The sequence below is a fragment of the Pseudopipra pipra genome, chromosome 5 (genome assembly GCF_036250125.1).
Source record: "Pseudopipra pipra isolate bDixPip1 chromosome 5, bDixPip1.hap1, whole genome shotgun sequence".
Taxonomy (NCBI): domain Eukaryota; kingdom Metazoa; phylum Chordata; class Aves; order Passeriformes; family Pipridae; genus Pseudopipra; species Pseudopipra pipra.
In genome coordinates, this window is record NC_087553.1 from 11,859,204 (window position 1) to 11,874,989 (window position 15,786).

General features: G+C 39.2%; 1 protein-coding gene across 10 annotated transcripts in view; it reads left to right on the forward strand.

Annotated features, from left to right (window-relative positions):
* Positions 1 to 15,786, forward strand: part of SOX5 (SRY-box transcription factor 5) — a 300,825-nt gene that overhangs the window by 72,753 nt on the left and 212,286 nt on the right. The window lies entirely within an intron of this gene.

Consider the following 15,786-nt stretch of genomic DNA (forward strand, 5'->3'; position numbering starts at 1 on the left):
CTAGCAAAATTGAAGTAAAAAACTCATAGTTCTCATCTACGTTAGAGATAAATTTCAGCAATATCCCATCATAGCTAACATTTTTAGCTTTTCCCAAATTAGAATCTAGTGGTCTTTTTGTCACAGTTGCAATAGACACAGCTCCTCAACTTGGGTGCAGTGAACCAATTTGAATTGCCTTGGGAGCTTTTACTCCACTGCTCCCCTCTCCCCCATTTCTAGAGCTAAAAGCAGTGTTATCAGGAGTGTCAGTGGTTTTTTGTGAAATTGTCTAGTGGGCGTGTCATTATTTGAAAGGTAAGAAGTTAAACTGGGAATTCATGAAAGCTTTTGTGTGGAACAAATCATCCTCTATTTATCTGTAGTGCAGGTGCTATACAAACACAGTACAGGCTTTCTCTGCGTTTTGTCTGGCCAGCAAGTTTCAGCCTTGGCATGTTGGTAATAATTTCTGGAGAACTGTTTTCTTCTTGAGACTGTATGTCCAGTCGGTGATGATGCCACTTGTGCTCTGGAGGCTGAGACTTAGACCAACCATCTCACCTCTGAGAAGCCACAGAGCAACTTTCCTTTAAGCAAGATTTTAATTTTTGCTTTTTTGGGGCAGAGTCAAAACCCTGACTGGAAGATGAAGTTCTCACTACATTCTCCATAGGTATCTAGCACGCTTTCCAGATTTTTGGGGTGCTGTGAGGCAGTTGTGAGAACACAGCAAGCCTTCCTCCCTAGTGCACAGTAACAAGACTCTATTTTCATTTACAGTCACCTATCCTGTTGTGAAAATGTATTTCAAATGTTTAAAAGCATGGCCCTCAGAGCTCCCCTCAGTGTGGAAGTATGAATTGACAGTACCTACAAGAAAATTTTAGGACAACCTGAATACTGGAATGAAAATATGGATGCAAACACAAGCACATTGTCACATACACAAGCATGACAGGATTGTAAATGAGTCTTTTCTTGACTGGAGCACACAGGGTCTGCTGGGAAACAATTCTTTGTCTAAGGATTTTTTTGAATGTTACTTATATTGTTTCTTTTGCATTTACATTGACTTAATAGTCAGTGCCATAACATACCTTGTACCTTTGGATGGAAAAGACTTTGGGGGGGGGTGTGGGAAGGAGACCAGGCTTTTATCTGAGAGAGAGAGGAAAGAACAGGGGGTTCTGGGCAATGTATAAATACTCTGTTGAGTATGAGATTTCACAAGCTCCATTAGGGAAAGGCCACAGATAGACATGAGAATGGTTACAGAGCTTGTGCATTATCTCAGCTCCACTAAAATGAAAATATACAGTACAAACAAAAGATCTACAGCTTTGTGAAGAGATTGGGAGAGAGAGGAGGGGGAGCAACTGAATGTTGGGCTTTGCAAATGCATGCAACAAAAAATCTTTTCTTCCCTCTAGCCATTGTTCTATTGTCTTTCAAAGGCCATTAAATTGAACAGCAGGTTGTGATGAAAATTTCATTAAGCCCTAGTTAAATCATTATGAGGGTGCCATATTCACGTATCTGCTTACTCCCCATCCAGGAAAAAATGAATAGGAAAGAGTTGAGCTTTTTTTCCCTTTCTCCTTAAAAGCGAACTAACAAAAGTTCAGAAGTTAGAAGAGAATGGGAAATGGGACACGAAACAAAAGGAGGCCAGAGAGGTGAGCTGGCTAGGAAGAAAATTAGACTTGCATAAGAGCATTGAAAGGTGGTGAGGGACAAATACATCATTTTGACAAGTCTCCCTCCCCCTTCCCTTCAGCCAACATGATTGTTTTTAGAGTGGCTAATTAAAAAATATATATTTCTGGGTGCAGATGGCAAGACTGTTCTTAGAGATCCTCCACAAATACGAGTCTTTTTCCCTAAATGAGGTATGTACTGATACGAGCACAATGTCTCTCTGTTTGAACTCCAGCAGAAAATTATTGTCATGTCTTCTTCATGTAGTCCTAAAGTAAAGTTGTCAGTCATCACTGGTTGCTAGTCAGGTAATTAGCATATTAATGAATTTCCCCACGAATAAGATGTTACAAGTGGGAATCTTTGATAGTACATGTAGGTAACAATTCAGCAATTTGCGATCACTGTGTATTTCAGTAATAGTTTTTAGTCTTGCTAGTTCGTGGAGCTTTGTAAGATGAAGACCAAGAATCTTGGTTAAGCTTTGCTGTATTATGTCAACAACAATAATATAATACTTTATTTTCCTTTGGGAAGAAAGGGAAACATTTGCACCAGTAGTTGAGGTTTAATTAAATCAATTTCCTGTGAATCTTTCAAAGACCAGATATGAGCTAGATTCCCATTTCTCTATGTACTCAAAAGTTTATATATTATTTAACTTGTACAATGGGCTGTGTTTGCTCTCTTTTTATTGTTTGAAATTGTCTTCTGAATTACTGTGGGAAACGTGCTTTTCAAGCATTCTTTCAAATGGCCTGTTTCTTCAAAATCTGAAAAAAAGAGAAGGCCTGGGTAGACAACTTTAGGTCTCGATCCTTGTATCAGTTAGGGAAAGGAATTGTCTTTTCTGAAACTGGTTTTGAGGATGAATGAGATATTCCAAAATACTGATAACAGGTTTGACTGTTTTTAAGAATCTTTATTGATACTGGCAGAGGTTTTCTTAAATTATGTTTGTTAGAAAATAAAAATAAAAAATTAGTAAATTTTGTCAGTAAAGGACAAGGATTTTTACATTGCTGCTAAACTGTTGCTCACAGTGCACGAATGCACACATGTATGTATACATAATATAAACACATACATGTACTCACACATGAGCTGACAAGGGAAGCATCACTCTTCATATAAATGGTGATTTCCATGTAGATTTGTTGTATATATGCCTTTGGTTAATACGCCCTGCAGGAAACCATGCTGCCTAGTTTCTCAAAGCCTGTCACTTCCCTTTCCTCCTTGGATATGTGTATGAGTTTTGGTTTTATTTTTTGTTTTGTTTTCATAGGGGTTTATACTTAGCTCTAAAGCTCCATGCTCTTTTTTTTTTTTTCACCTCTAAACTTGCCTTTTTACCCTTGCTGTATGAAAGTATGTGATTGACAATGAGTCATGCTGACACAGAGACATGGAGTGTTTCAGGGAATCTAAAACTTGTGGAATTTTACTCATTACTAATACAGTGCTCATTTTTATTCTCTCAAATTCTGTGGAAAATCCTTATATGCAGCTTTAGTATTAGGCCCCCAAAGGCATAAACCTATTACTGAAGTCACACAATGTTATTTTACATGAAACATTCTGTCCTTTCTAACTTGAACTTCAGAAGAGGAGTCAGCCCCCTTTTATTCTTGGTATACAATAATGAAGATAATGGAGTGGGTTTGGAGAAGCCTTATACACTGTGACAGACCTCAAGCCCTTGCCCTGAGGGTCGTCTGCCGACCACAGGATTCCTTTTGCAGCTCAAATCATTAGGCGAATGAGATACAGGCATGTTTTTCTTCTGTTTTCTTCAGGCATCAGGGGATGGCAGAGACTCTCTGTCTGTCTGTTCTCCTCATTTGTAGAAATGAAATGGAAATCTCTTTGAAGTCACTGAGCTTGACACAAGTTTGTGAAAGCAAAGACCAAAGCAACCACTTAGGTTTTTCTTGCACTATTAATGGGATTGGATTGCTGTATTTTAATTTATGGCCTCTGCTTGTGGAAAATTAAATCTCTGAAATCTGTGTAGCCTTTCCCCTAAACGTATGGCTTGGCTTCTGGAAAAGAAATAGGCAAACAAGTAAATTCTCTCCTATTTTTAGAATAAGCCGGAGTACTCTTTGGCTCTTTACGTATCCTAACCTCTGATTAAGAATCAGTCTTCTTTTTCTATTTTGCCAGTATATATTTGTACCTGATTATGTATCTGTTTATCTTTAAAACGTACATAGTGAGTCTTCTGAGGCCAAATCCATATTATTGTACACAATTTATGGGAATTCTCGATAAAAAGGATCCTATGGGCATCTGCATGACCACAGAGACTGCTCATATGAGCATGTGCACATGTGGGTGCAGTCAGTCATCTGCATGGCTCATTCTTCTGTGTTAAGAACCTCTGAAACTCAGTTCAGCTGGGCTGTTTAAATGAATACTTTGAATTTTCTATAAATACATGTACACACTTATATCTGTATATATTTAGACATAAATATATATAAACATGCACACGCAAGAATTATATATATATATAGTGTTTCATATTTTTCCTACTCCAAAATTTCAATCTAGTAGTCCTTAGGTCTTCTGAGTAGGAACAATTAATCTCAACTGTTTAGTAAGAAGGTAATATGTGTGTTTGCAGTGCTTTAACAGGCAATGTGAGTACTGGAGCCTCATGTATTATGATATGCAACAATACTATAAGTAATTACTTGTCAGAAAAAAAGGGATGAGAAAGGCCTCTCGGGCATGATTTTTGTCTTCTGAATGTCTCCCAAAGGCTATTTGTATTTGATGTTTAAGTTTACATTATAAATCACAACACCTGTTCATGCACTAATTTAAATGGCTGTTGTTTAAGCAGTTCTGTAGACTGTAAAAGTGAACTGTGCTGAATTCAGGCTCTCTAGTTGAAATAAGATCCCAGAATACCTCCTAATATTATCAAACTTTTAATCAACATATCTAGTAAAGAAATCAAGAGGTCTCCCTCTTCTTAAGACATAATTTCCAAAGCAGGCCATTAGTGGGCATAGGAAGGGTGGCCTTTGAAATGCAGACTCTTTTAAAATCACATCTGATGAGATGGGAAGAAATAAAGTGCACAGATTCGGGGAAAGCCTAAGGATACTGTAATTGGTTGGGGTTTGAAATTCTTTTATTTGGTTCTTCACTGTCCCTTTGACAGAGTACGTGTTGAAGAGGCTTTGTAATGCTTTTCCACTGAAGGACAAACAAGGATACTTGGCAGTTGAGTACTTTTTTAAGTTTTGTTCGTACACTCCTGCTGCTGTGGAAGGATGGTTCGGGTGCCTTGTGGTTCCATGTTCATGCCTGCAGTCTGTCACCAGAAAATGTGTCTTGTCTCGTAGAGCAAGCCAGCGTCAAACTTCCATGCACTTCTTTCAAAGACTCTACCATATGGAAATATGCCTTCATATACTGCTGATACAAATAAAAAATAATTAAAAAATTTTTTAAGGTGAGGCTTATGAAATAGGCCTGTGTGAAGAGAAGGCACTGTTAAATACTGTAGTAGCTTAAGCCTTTTATTAACAAGTGCTTTAACTCCATGACAGAGGTAGGCTAGTTTGAAGCCCTGCCAGCTCTGACTTGCTCAAAGTGAAGTTTATTCATTTGTCGCCTTCAGTTTTTAAGTGTTTTCCTTCCTAACAGTTTACCCCGATAGTCACGGTTTATTTCAACGGACGTTTTCAAAATTTGCTTAGATTCCCTTCCAAGTCTCTCTTGCTTGCATCCTCAAAGGTTTGTAGCTTTTGGATTTTTCTTTTCTCTTTTGATAAAGGCATCAGAGGTGCTGATACAGCATCTTAAATATAGAAGAAAGCATTATGGTCAAGTGAGATAGAGGAAATTTGTGCTTTTGGAGAGAAGATGCAGTCCCTCTCCCCCTCCCTGTTTTAGAATGAAAGTCTTCTCTGATGAATCTCTATAATTAAATTTCTTTCTGGGCTACGTTCGCTCCATAATATCGGACAAGCAGGAGCCAAATCAAAATGCTTTATTTTTTCACTTCCCATCTTCAACAGTGTAGCATAGAAGTGGTTCACCGACACAAAAATAATTATTTGGGCTCCTGTCTGTCCCTAATTCCCCAGGTAGCCAGACTCTTCACGAACCTTGATTCGTTTCAATAGGGGTTTTCAAAACTTGCTGTCACTCTTGCCCCCACACCATTTTGATGTGCCTGTTTTTCCCCTGATGTATTCTAGCTAGGTCAGTTTGCCTTCATTTTTTGTGCTCTCTCTCGTTCTCTTTTATTTTTTTTTAATTTTTTTTTTTTTTTTTAATTTCCCCCTCCCTTGGAAAAGCCATTAGCTTTCTGAGCTTCATTTCAGCCCTTGGATAACTGCTGGAGAAACCTCTGACACAGACTGTAATATACAAATATACATGAGGGAGTGTGCCAGCTCTTTCTGTATGCTCGTGTGCTGCAGCTTTTGGAGATGTCATTTATTCAAGAGTGAAGAGCGAGCCACCTGTTTCTCGGGCCTCTTGTCCCTCATATTAAAGGTTCAAGCCCTTGCTGAATAGTAACATCTTAATCTGGGCAACATACACAACATTTAGCCAAAACCTATTTGTCGAGCTAGCAGGATTTGTGGGATTTTTTTTTCCCCTCTCTCTTACCCCCGAGGCGCTTGTCACGACCGTGCATATTAAAATTAATCAGACCTCCCAGGCTTGTGTGACTGTGTGGTTTAACATGAAGAAGTGGATATCAAGCATTTGCCCTAATTAAATAGGCCTGCTTGGTTTTGTTCTAGTGGATGCTTGGTCTTTTTTTTAATAAGAGCTGCTTATGGAGGAGGCACGGCCAGCTCTAGAGTTAGTGGAGAGCTCACTTCAAAGTTTTGCCCACCACCTGCGCCCAGGATGCTGAGACCTGAAGGGCTCCCTACGTTCTTTCTTAACAGCACAATTTGTGGGAAGTAAGTGGAGGGGGAAGGGGAAAATACGGCCAGATGAGTGAGAGAGCGATCAGGGAAGGAGAGGCGAGGAGCTGGGATAAGCAAGCATGTGGATTGGCTTTTTGAAGTTGATTAAGATGACCTGTCATCCTGTCTGATTAGCTTTAGATCTCAGTCTGTGCCATGAGCTATTCACAAGGCTGTCTTGTGTCTTCTGTTTACCAGAAGCAAGGGAAAGCCTCTAGTATGGCAAGGAGCAACATTTGCAGCAACTCCCACTTGCTTGTTTAGCTAATGAAGTAGCCTTGTAAAAACACTCTGAAGTTTGAAGCTGTTGCTTACTTTTATTAGTTATGTGTCTGTTTAACGTTGATATTTTTAAGGTGGTTTGAGGTTTGCTGGTTTTACACAACTATATACATCTCCTGCGTTGTACATAAGCTGTACTGGGAAGATATAATTCCTTTCATCATCTTTTCTTCTCTTACAATTCAGTTTGTATTGTGGTTTCTGTGTTGCCTCAGGAGAAAACATGCTATATGTGTGTGATTTCTATACTGTAATGTATAGTTTCAAAAAGTGCTCAAAAAACAAGTGAAGAGTTGGGAGCTCTCCACCCTAAACACACTGAAACCTGTTAAATAGTAATTAAGGACTGATACCATTTAGCAATTCAACAAGTTAATTTTAGCCAAAAAATAGTAGAAAATTTGGAACAGTCAACATTTTTAGACAAAATGTTTCATTGGAAATGATATTTTTTGTTTTTAAATGTTTAAGATGATTAATCTGAAAGAGAAATGAAAACATTTCAATTAGGATTAAATAAAATATTTTGGGTCAGGTGGAAACAGCTTTTCCCCTGACTTGGTTTGGCAGCTGAAATGAAAAAAAAAAAGCAAACTAGTCAAATAAAAATGAGCTGCAAAACCTGGTGAGGTTCTGGGGGTGTTTCTCTCTCTAATGCCCTTAGGAGGACAAATGAGCAGTTGTTATAAAGACACTTAAATACATCTGAATGGTTATGTGCTGTGGTTTTGAGGGAAACTGTAATATTTTAGTCAGAAAAGGTTTCAAAATTTGATTTCCCCCGAATGTGCAAATTTCTGTGCTTTCTGAAGCCTCAAGTCAGCAAAGTTTTGCAGCACGTAGGGCATCTTATTTTGACACTGACTTTGGAAGTTTATCATACTTCATATGTTAGATGTCCTTGGCATGTCAGAAACCTCTGAGTCTGTTCTAGAGGGCCTAGAAATCTGCAGTGGTTACACTCCAGAATTTGATTTTGCTTTCTACTAAAATTCTTGCCGTCCGGTACACAAGCAGAAAGCAAAGCTTTATTCATCTGTTTCCATAACAGTTCAAATTGCTGAAGTAAAACCCAGCAGTTGGGATGATACTCCATTGATTTAAAAGTTTATTGCACGTCCGTGCACTAACTTATTCCCATCTTCCTCTTGCAGTGTTATTATTCCTATTTTATTTTTAATTTCAAACCTTGGCACAACCCAAATGTAAAGAACCATATTGACACTGCCAAGCATCTGTCTGGTGCTTGACAGCATCATAGAAACCCTTCCACTGTTTCATCTGGGTTGCTATTGGTTATTTAACAACACAATGCAAACGGTGCAGTGTGGGTGTATGTGAAAAGGAAAGAAAGGTTGAGGTGGGGGGAAGGAGCCCTGTACGAGTAAATATGTCTTTCATCATATCTTTTGTTTGGTCTGTTTGCTGTGCTCTATTCAGTAGTCAATAGAAGTTGTTTGACGGTTCTGCAAAAGGGTAAGAAACCTTTTCTTAAACTTTTATTCTCCTGCTTTTGTCTCGGCCCATAAAGTTTTTTCTTGCCCTGCTTTGTCGTCACCTGTCTGTTGTCGAAGGGTTTTTGTCATTGCTGTTTATCTGATGTGACGTAAGGTGATACTTATGAAACACTCCTCACTGAGGAGAACAGGTGAAGTGGAGTTTAGAGAGCTTATGAAAGCTTTACTGCAGCGGTCTTTGGGGCAATGGAGTTCTTTCAAGCTTGAGTTTTAATTTATTTATTTAGCGAGAGGATGAAAGTGAAAACTGAGTGAAGAGAAGAGTCAGTCTCTGCTTTCTGCTGAAGAATGCCCTCTTAGCACTTGTGCGACTCGGTAGGGCTTTCTGAGATGTTTAGCCTTGATTTAATTCGTATTTAAGATCTCTCCTCCCAGCACATTAATATAATGCCAATGTAGAATGCATTGCATGGTGTAATTACTGGAGAGAGCAGTAGTTGGGAAAACAGACGGTAATTGAACACATGGCTGTTTATTACAACAGGACAGTGCTCCTACGCTGGTATTTAGGGCATTAATAGGGAAGAATTGATTTGTTGTTTTAAGATGAATTCAATCACTGTTGCTCAGGCCTTTGTTTGTTCAGGCCGAGTTATGCTTTGTTTGTGTTATGTGCCCAAGAGGTTTACACACCACAGCGTGGCATTAGTCATGCGAGGGCTTGGGAGCAGAGAGCCATTTAAATGAACAAAGGACATTTTTCTTTTTGGCTCTGTTTATCTTCCTCTCTAGTTTTGTTACCCTCTAATCTATCTCCATCTCTCTCTCCCTCTTTCTCCCCCCCTCCTTTCCACCCCAAGCATTTCTGATCAATGCAGAGGTCCTCCTGCTTTCTTCCTTCCCCCTCCTCCTTATTCACCCTCCTGAAGACAAATGGAGCTGTGATTGACAGGTGGCAACACGGGGTTGTGGCACTGGTGTAAATAGAAGTGGTGGCTCCCAAGTTTGTGTAAGGAAGGACTGGGGTGGGGGGCTGGGGGAGAAACGTTCGACTTGGAGGGATATCATTGCGTTCAAAGCGAGCAGAGCGGGAATGAGGTGCAACACCTTGTGCCTCGACTCTGGTGGTTTTGAACAAGGGAAAGGCAGCACTTTTTGTGGCTCCTGATGGCTTGTGCTCCCGATGAGCCCCGTGCAGGGCACATCCTAGGATCAAATGAGCTGTTTTGCTCTCTTCTCACTGATGAGAGTCGAGGGGAGGAAGAGAGAACCATATGACTGAAGTTGAATCCCTGGTCTCCCTGTTGTGAGCAGTGTGGCTTATATTTTAGGCTCATTGTGCTTGAGAGGAATCTCGTCTTTATTTATTTCTGAGTGTGGGAGAGGTAATAGACACTTCAGAGTGATGTGGGCCAAATTCTGCTCTCGGATGTAAGTTCACCACTCCCCCTGAATACACGAGAGCTTTGAGAAGGCAACATTTGACCCAGTGCAGGATTTGTAAAGAACCCAACGTGACTTGATTTTTTATCCCTCTACAGACAGGGATTAGGCCTGTTCCTAGAAGGAGCAGTACTAAAGGAACTGAAAGGTAACAACAACAGGAAAGTCTGTGCAGTCATTAATTGGTAGGAACTTGCATTTCCTAGGTGGTGAGATACTTGTATCTCTGTACAGTAGTGCATGATGAATTAGCACTAAGACTTGCCTTTTGGAGGTATAGAAAGTACTGGCTTACACAGCACGAGGAAGGGGAGGTACAGATGTGGGACATGGAAAGCCAGATTCTTCCTATCAGGGAGAAATAACAATTTAGCACATATGTTCATACACTGCAACGCGCAGGGAAGGATATGAACCTCTGTCCTCCATCTGAGCCTTTTAACTGTAGCTAATTAAATTACTGAATCTCCAAATAAATAATAGATATGCAGGAGATGACGACTAGATATGAAGTCCAGCAGTGACTGCAGTCATCCCTGCAGTCATAGGCAGCTGGTTGTGTATGGGACGTGCTAGTTGGCCATTACTTATGAACCATTTCTAAATATGTATGAAGTGCAGTTGCAAAGGCCCAGCCCATATGCCCAAAAAAATTTCATTCCCACCTCAAAAAAAACCCTCAAACAATTATTGTGTTGCCCTGCCAATAAGAAAGAATGATCACAGCTGAAGGTTTGACAGCCTCAAAGTTACCACTGGTGTCCAAGTGCTTTATCAGAAAGGAAAGTGTCTCTCCCGACTTGGAAGTGGTTATCCAAGTGTCCTGTTTTTCCAGTACAGTTTGGAATGTTGCGCTAGTTTTGTGCTGTAGATTAGCCCACACAATCTTAAGGTAAATAGTCTAGAGACAAAGATCACATGGAAGAAAAAAGCCTCTTGGTTTTGTATGCACTCTGATGGCTTTTTGCTAAACTTTTTTCCTTTTCTGTTTTGCCTACAACACATATCCCATTTCAGCAACTGAGCATCTTATCTCCCACAGAGTCAGGCACCGGGGAAAAAAAGTGAAAAAGCAAAAAACTCAACAACTAACCAGAAAAATGGTTTCAACTGTATTCATTACTATGTATTCATTTGATCCTGTAAGATTGCTGTCTTGTTGCAAAGTGTAAAGCATGTTAACGTATTTTTGCTGGGATATCTATATTGAGACTTAAATAAAGCCAAGTATTTCCAAATAGTTCTATTTCCTTGTATACGAAATTAATATATGAAGATGAAACTAGAGGACAGCAGGCTTTTGCTAATGATTGTCAGCTGCAACAATTCTGGATTCCACACTGAGCTCATGTGCAGCCTTAATCAGCAGTGCTGTTTAACTAAATATGGAGACATTTCACTGAAGATTATTTTATTTTAAGTCTTTTTTATGTATTTCCTCTAGCTGTGTCATCTAATTGATTCACAGCTCCTGTGAAGCTTTGGGGTATGGGATGCATATCCAGGCAGAATGCATTCTTCTTTAACTAGATTGGCCAAGTCAATCCTATCTGAGTTCAGATGAATTAGGAAGCTGTCACTGGGAATCATTCTGTAACTAAACATAAAATTATTGGATGAATAATACACATGATGTAGGGGTTTCGGTTATACCTTATCCTTTCTGCTGAAAAACAAATGTGGTCCTTTTGAGATGATCATGGGGTTTTTTATTATTTTATTGCTAGGCAGGTTACTGAATGGGGGAACATATTACCTAGTGGATGTTACACAGTGAATGACTCAATATTTCAAAGTAATGGGGCCCACAGAAGACAAAAAGACAAAATAATTAGAGGTGCTTTCTTACATTGCCAGATTGCAAAATTTGCCCAGTTTTTCTAATGTAAACTCGTTTTTTTGGTTGTTGGTTTTGTCCTGGCCTTATGCCATTAATATAGCATGGAACAAACTGCCATTAAAGTGCTAGAGAGAGAGAGAGAGAGATTTCAGCTGCCAGTATCATTTCATCCTTGGTTTCTCACAGGTTGTTGCTAACAATTGATCTGCTTATGTTGGACATTATAAATGTTCACCAGAAATCAGAGTATGTCTACCAAGCACCACACTCCCGAGTATTTTCAGGAGCAAATGCGATGCAATATGGGTGTGTTTTTAACTCATCTGCTTCAGCTCTTGTAGTAGATGAGTCCCTGTAGACATAAAGACAGGTGAAAAAGCATCAAGAAGAGAAGAATGAAGATGCCTGCTGCATTTGAGTAAAGAGGCACCGTTGTAGCAGAATGAAACGGGGAGAAAATTTTTGTAAGCATCTCAGTATAACTCTTCAAGGAGGTTAAAAGATACGCTCTAGTATTCTTCAGATCTTCTCTTCTCCCTTAGCATGCACCTTTGCAATCTGATTAATCTTGGGATAGTGAAAATACTGGTGGGGATTTGTTTGTTTGATCCATTTTTTTTTTTTTTGCAAAATCTTGTTCCTACCAGAAGGGCATTGAGATTGTTTAGGCAATCCAGGTAGCTTTCCTCCCAGGCTGAATGCAGTCCATAAAGCTGTCAGTTCTTTAGCTTAATACTGGATCTTAGTGTATTAATTCAAGGCTTTCAGTGATCTAGGACACAACATGTGCCAGGAGTGGGAACTAAAATTAGAGGCAGACTTTTGGCTGTGAGAGCTGCTTGAGGCTACTCGAGGTGAAAGAGGAGGGAAGAGGCCTGACGTCAGTCACAGCCCAAGGACTGCGAGATGTCCGAAGCATCCCCCCAAAGCAGATACAGGTTTTTCTGCAACACACACTGTAGGGAATGACCCTTCCTTTCTTTCCTTATCCCACTCACTGATACAGCACTCAGTGGTTCATTTCACTCTCCAGCTCCTTGTCAAAAGCTCTCTTAGTTCACTTGCTACAGCAAAGTCCAGTTCTTGCTATACTGGGATTGTGATTTCCCCCCATGCTCTAAAAGAAGCTCGGGTAGTTGCTAATCTTCTATGACATGCACCTAGAAAAAGTGAAACAACGTGAAATTCTTATGAAGGATTCTAAGTTTCCATTCATAGAAAGCAGCTCTTGGTGATGTAAGCTCATAGTTAAAAAAAAAAAAAAAAAAAAGATTAGGTGAAATAGGGCTGAGCGACAGGAAAATTGGTTCTTCCTCCTTACCTTTAGTGAATGTATTTTATTATGTAAAATTTTATGCTGTTGGCTGTATGCGAGAATCATTTCCCTGTAATTTTTTTAATATATCATAATTCTGTTAAGGACTATGAATGAGGAATAATTAGGCATTATTGTTTGGTTATGTAGATTCTCTTGTGATCCTTTCATGTTTACTTCATTTAAACTGTCGATACTGTTCTTGCCATGTAGAAATAATGACTGTGTTACTTCATGAATATGAGATTACAGGGGCCTTGTTTTAAATTGCTGTAGCACTTGTTCCTCCTCTGTGATTATTTCAGGCCATCTGAAACATATTCTTCCTTTTTGAAAAGAGAAATACTCAGAAGCACAAGTTCACAGACATTTCATCTTTACTAAAACATCTTCAGTCTTTACCTTATCCTGGCTTGTCTCTTTCTAATAGCGTCAGAAGGGTGCACTTTGGCACTGCTGTGGGATTCAGAAACATAAGAGGGGGTCCTGATCTAAATGAGAGACATAGAGACTATTCTACAATGCGAAAATTTTGCCTTATATTCAAACACAGAAAGATTTGTAAGTTTTTATTGTCAGAGAAAAAAACCTTCTCCTCTGAAATCTGCACTGTGAATCTAAACTCTGATATTTTGCTCCTATTCATGTACAGCACTTTCTTTGATGACTGCTGGAGTTCTGATCTCACAGGGAGAGGAGAATATTGGAGTTGAGATTTCTTGAACAGAGCTTAGGGGATAATATTGTGTTTAGTTTGTTTCACTAGATGCAAGCTAATCAGAGAATAATTAACAGTCAAAGTGCCAAGGTCCTTATTCATGTAAAGGATCTGGTATTGAAGTCCTCAATAAAGTAACACTCACATTGAATTCAGTGAGACTTTAAACTGAACAAATGCTTCAGGATTTGTCCCCAGCCCTTTTCTCCCTGTCAGTTTTTAATGAGCATCCCACAAAAGTGTTTAACAATTGTACTGACTTTGATTTTTCAAGGTTTGGGAGAAAATTGCTTTCTCAGGTTGAGAAAAAGATGTTGAAACAAAAAAAGCACATTTTTCCATCGTGATGTCTAACATACTGTAAGCAGATTCAAAGACTGTTTCACCTCATGCTCTGTGGTAGTTAAGGATGTTACAAAGAGTGTTGCAGAGAAATTGCCAGGAGGAAGAATTACAGCTGATAAATGGAGGTATTTTAGACCTCATCCTAAATTCTTGAAATTGAGATAAAATTTAGACAGAGAGGTAGATACAGATACAGGTACTCTGTTTGTTTGTTTGTTTTATAAATGAAAGGGGGAAAAAATGCCCCTGCTAAGATCACCGTATACAGAACCTGGTGTTTGAATGCCATGATTTTGTGTCAGAAGAAGCAGCTAGTGTATCTGGATTCATCCTTTGCCTTGCTTTCCTCGGTTGTCACTGAGAGCTCCCAGGCTGAGACAGATGGCTGCTGGTTTAGTTGTGTGCGTGGGAGACAGGAACTTCCACATGTGATTTTTTACCATTTGGTAGTAATTAGTTTGTTGTATAAATTAACATTAACTGAACCATTCTTCAGGCATTGTTTGTAATTATCTTCTTTGAGCCTCTGAGTTGTGTAAAGAAATAAAAAGCGGGGAAGAAACTGCTTCTTATTTTGTGCAGGGAAAGGACTCTATCATTAAGCAGAACAGAGCAGCAATTATCATTGCATGCCCAGTAGACTGAGAACTTCGAAAAAACCCTTCAAAAAGCAAGAATGTTTTTTTTTCCCCTCTAAATATTAAAGGAAATTAATGATTTAGAAGTGCAGATAGGCTTTATAAGATTTATAAGAATGAAGTATGGATATAAGCAAGGGCGATTGTGCCTTCCTGACATCATCATCATTATTACTGCTAGTACAGCTACCACTGCTGCTGTTTTGGTGTGTGTTTATAAGGAGTAGAGGATTTCTTTATTTTTTAAAATATACATTCTCTCCATATTATTCTATTTTTCCCCCCCATCTTTGAAACATTTCCTGATTTTTTTTGTGGTAGGCAGTAAGGATCTTGTGCTGCATATCGGGCAATGAACTGTCGTTAGTGCTGGTTTTCTCTGGAGATTTCTGTCATTTCCAGCAACCAGCCAAATTGGAATTGTCAGGAGAACAGCCTCTCACATGTTCCTTGGCACTTCTGTTTCCAGACTTGGCCAGAATCCAGACATGCAGAGGTTCGTGGATGTGAAAAATAACAGGGAAAATGCCCTCTAATATTAGTCCAATATTTTAGTAACATATTGGGAATCTCTAGGTTCGTTTGCTGGAAAAGTTCAACACTTCACCAAGTAAGAAAGTTTTATATCTCATTAGACTGAAGTTTTTTTCCCTTTCCTACCCAGGAGCAGGTGAGGACTGGCGTTGGAGTCTGTCTTTTAATAGAGTTTTCCTGCCCTGAATACAAAGCTGGCAAGATGGACAACACAGCATTGTGCATTAAATCCTCTTGCATATAGACTGGGTTGTGGTAGTTAAACTCAGGTACAGTCCATCACAAGGCACTCCCCAGCTTCATTAAAACTACTTTAGTGTCCAAAGTGTACCCTCCAGAGAAAGGTTCATGTGACTTGAGTTTAAAGTGTCCTGGTATTTTCTTGTTAAACAAAGCAAAGACAGTTTTAGACCCAGACTTGAAACTTATATAGGTAATTTGCTGCTGATTTTAGTGTTACTTAAATTTGTTGCATACAGGACTCACACCTGAGAAGTGCCTTTGGATCTTCTTTCTCCTGTCAGAATTGACATTATTAGTTACACTTGTCCAGATAAATAGTTTTGCCTGGACAATAAATGCTAA